This window comes from Nilaparvata lugens, chromosome 3 (assembly GCF_014356525.2).
Source record: "Nilaparvata lugens isolate BPH chromosome 3, ASM1435652v1, whole genome shotgun sequence".
In the NCBI taxonomy this organism is placed as follows: domain Eukaryota; kingdom Metazoa; phylum Arthropoda; class Insecta; order Hemiptera; family Delphacidae; genus Nilaparvata; species Nilaparvata lugens.
Window position 1 is genome coordinate 52,023,302 of NC_052506.1, and position 4,451 is coordinate 52,027,752.

Below are 4,451 nucleotides of genomic sequence, written 5' to 3' on the forward strand. Positions count from 1 at the left end.
GTGGATGTTTGTTTACAAATCTTAGCCGATGTCATGCAACTCCAACCATAGTGTTGAGTTCAGGGACCTTCCGTTTGTTGCGAAAACATTGTCCTCATTCGTTCTGTGTGAACTTGTAAAGCATCAAATTAATTATTAATTATATCTTAAGATCCGGCTATGACGATCTATTTTTTCAGCTTTTCTCACATTTTTAAATCCATGTTGTTTCTCATGTCAAAGTTATGATAATAACCATATCAACGTTCGATAAATAAAATTATGTCTCAAATGTTATTTTAAGAATATTCTTCAACACAACCACTCAACTCTCACTTTGTTTCCATTGTTTGTTCAATTATTTGAAAGAAAATTTTCAAGCTTGAGAGATAAAGCCAGATTGGTGTTTAGTGGAATTTGGAATAGGATAATTCTCCAGCTTCAATATTATCATCCATTAGGTTTAATAAGTAAAAACATTTTCAGCTTTCAGCAGGAGGTCTTCGTTCTAAAAGAATTACCTCATCCCTATGCCCTATTATCATGAGCATACATTATTTATTTACAAGGATATCTCTTCCACTAGCGAGTAGGGACTAATGTGTGCATAGTTAGAAGGCGTGATAGTTGATAATCAATGTCACATTTCTACATTAGTGAAAGCTTAGTGCTTTTATTCTTTCGTTCTTTCGTTCAATGACGGTTGCATATGTCTCATGCGCACATCTGCACATCTCTTAAGCATCAGTCGTCAATCACAATGTTTGGATCATTCGTTGGTTAAAGGTGACCTGACAATGCTTTGCATAAGTGTTTGTTATTTTTTATGTCGATCAATCAATGTTTTTGATCTGTCATTGATTTGCATGATATTATGTTGTGAAACTCTAGCAAGTACTGTTCAATATCAGACAATAACGATTGTGATACTGACATTCAAAAAGGGGAGGGAAGATCAACCAGGAAACACGCTCTCTGAACTCTGAAGAGTTCTCGTCATGTATAAAGAAAGAAAGTAAGAAGAAGAAGAAGAAGAAAAAAAAGAAGAAGAAGAAAAATGGAAGTGGATAAAAGTGATAGAAGGATTAATGATGAAGAAAAAATAATTAGGATAAAGACAGGTCTGTAGAGCCGGGGTGAAAAACTTAGTGAAGGAAAATTGAAACATATTCAGTAGATCTTCAATAATCCAAACTGATTGTGACCATAAGTGACCGAGTAGGTTCGAATAGGGTTACGTTCACTTTATCAAGATTTCAGTTGATCAAGAACCAGCCCGGGTAGGCAACTTCTGTACGTCCAAATTTTAGTATGTCAAGTACCTGTTGCTCTTAGAATGTTCAGTGGATACAATATCATATTTAATTCTAAATTTTATTTTATATTATTACAAATATAATAGCAGCATATTACCATTCAAAAGGAAAACCCTAACCCCTAAGCTTTCTTTAGCCTAGCCTTTAACTCTCAACTAACTTCTGCCTAACCCATTCTAACGAATCCATAAATAGTTTGCAATGGTGTACCTCACTGAGTATCACTCTGCTAGGACAACTTGATGTCGAGAAAACTTGATGTATCGAGAGACTCAACTTCCAATTTCTTCCAGTATCTCAAGAACTTGTCAAGATAGGTACTTGCCGAACTGAAAACTCTACGAGCTGATTTACAGTAAAACAGTACTTCCATTAATTTCAACGTCCATATAAGAGACGTTATTTGTAGAATCGAGAAATTGGAAATGTATCATAATGTCGAAGCCTAGAATGTCTTTGGTAATATCCACTTCATACTGTTAACATTCTTGGTGAACAGCATCAACTTTCCCCATTGATCCAAAGCTGACAGTATAACGTGAATCCCACTTGCATGATAACTCTAGACGTGCAACAAAGAGCCACACGTGAGCAGAGCCTAGGCCTAAATCACGAATTACACGTCAACCTACTAAGTAGGGCAGATTGAGTATGACTTTAATTATTATTAACTACCATGCACTTAATAAGAATATTTATAGGCTGAAAACTACCGGTGGTTCATCATAAATATTATATTTCAGTGAACATGAATGAAAAAGCGTGTAAATTAGAAAACGGTTTCTTTACCTTGAGAGCACAGCAAACGTAGAAGTGAAAAAATGATATTATCTCTGCTTGAGAGGTGAAAAATTTCGTATTCTTCGACTTGTCAGGTTAAAATAACGGTAAACTACAAACACAACAACCAAGAATCATATTCTTCTCACTTTATTTTGTATATTATCAACTTATATTTTGAAAAATGATTCATCATTTTTTACTCATTATTATTTGAAAATTTCAAGTGTTTTCTGAGTTTCATTAAGTCTTTGGTAATTCCAAGTAAATGAACTGCAGCGTTTAGCACGAGCACAAGTAGGCACAAGTAAGTTTGCTTTACTTAGACTACATTATATACTTTGCTAATACATTAGGCATATAGATGTAGGCTATAGGCTGGGATTTTAGTATGGCGGACTATAGGCGTGCTATTTTTATATCATCTTCATTGAATGAGAAACAACCATAGACTTACAAAATGTAAGATGATTACATTAGACTAGATTATAATGAGAATTATATAAAATGGAGTAGAAAAATATGTGGGGGCTATTAAAAATAATATTATTTGAATAATCATATCAAAATAACCCCTCTGTGGTTGTCATTAACTACTTGAATCTTTGGTACTTACCTTTGTCGAATTTTAGAGTATTCAACTTCTATGTTGAGGGGAATGCTTGACCTAGCCACAGAATAGATACAGAATGGAAACTGTCAATCAAACTTCTATCCAACCAATGCTTTTTACATGGAACAAATACTAGACACGTCAGGTGACCTTAGGAAATTCGAATCCTGGTCTCCTGATTGGCTCGGGGCAGTGAACGAGATCAGTAAAGTGATCCGAACCTCTCATCAATACTATTACAATGCGGAGCTTCCTAACAAGCTGGCGGATTTTTGCGCTAGGGTACTAGACGAGTTTCCATACTGTTTGTATACTGTGACCTAGCAGTCACAGACATATCTAATTTATTGCTCAGATATATGAACATATTCTGGAATATACAACGACTGTGATGAAGCATGTATGTGAAGCACCCATGAAGCACAGTGATCAAGGTTGTGAAGCATGAATAAAGCTTTGTAAGTAAATAAGAATCATATAATATGGCTAAACATTGTTGAAATAATGTATTTATCACTATAGTGGCTAGAATGCAATTCATGTTTTTCGAAGCTCAACTTAGATGGTACTCGTCTGGATTTATACTGGGATCCTCAATTATATTAGAGGTAGATGAAGTCATTGACCGAGCGAAGTGAGGTCTAAGATTCAAGTCGACGGTTTGGCATTTCTCTTAATGTTTAAATGTTTGAATGTTTATATGTTTATATGTTGCGCATTTACGGCGAAACGCGGTAATAGATTTTCATGAAATTTGACAGGTATGTTCCTTTTTTATTTGCGCGTCGACGTATATACAAGGTTTTCTGGAAATTTTGTATTTCAAGGATAATATAAAAAGAGAAAGGAGCCTCCTTCATACGCCATTATTAAAGTAAAAATCAGACTATAGAATTATTCATCATAAATCAGCTGGCATGTGATTACACAGATGTGTGGAGAAGCCAGTCTATTGCTGTATTTCCATAAGGTCTATAGTTTCAATCAGGTAAGTGTGGATGAGATCTGCGTGAGATCTACTGTTCACAGAACTACTAGTAGGACTTGATTCAACATTCCATGATAGACTTTCTTGATAAACAGTTCAAGTTGGTGAAATTTTAAGCCCATATCAGGAAAAAACATAGTTGAATTGTAGAAATAATAGTCAAACCACATGGAATATTGAAGTACAGGTGAGACACATAATATCTAAACACCGGTAGGCACAAGCACGTTTAGAAGCAAAACCATGATTAACTGAAATCTCCCTTATCCAGATTGTGAAGTTTTCATCCATAGATCTACTCAATTATCATCTTTCAGTAATTTTCAAATATTTTACATGATGCAATCCGTAGACAAATTCTTTATCCATTATTATTCTTATTATTTTATAATTAATTATAATTTGATTTGATTTGATATGCGTACATAGCCCATAATTATTATGATAATTATTAAAAGATGTCCCTGTACAGCCTCAGATGAATATTTCTGCCATTGACAGGCCTTTTCGTTAGCCGCATGTAGAGCACACAGACCTCCATGGAATGAGAGCAATAAGCATTATTTATTCAATCAAACTAAAGTACTCTGAGTAATTATGAAGAGTGCAACACATTGTCTCATTCAATTGATTATGAATTTTCCAGTAAACTGATTGAGTGACTGTTGCTTGGATGCTTATTGCCTGCGCGTTGACATTGAAAGTGAAGACGATACAGGCTGCACTGCAGGCAGGCCGGTATCGAGAGTGAAAGTACGAAGAACTTCGGCAAGGT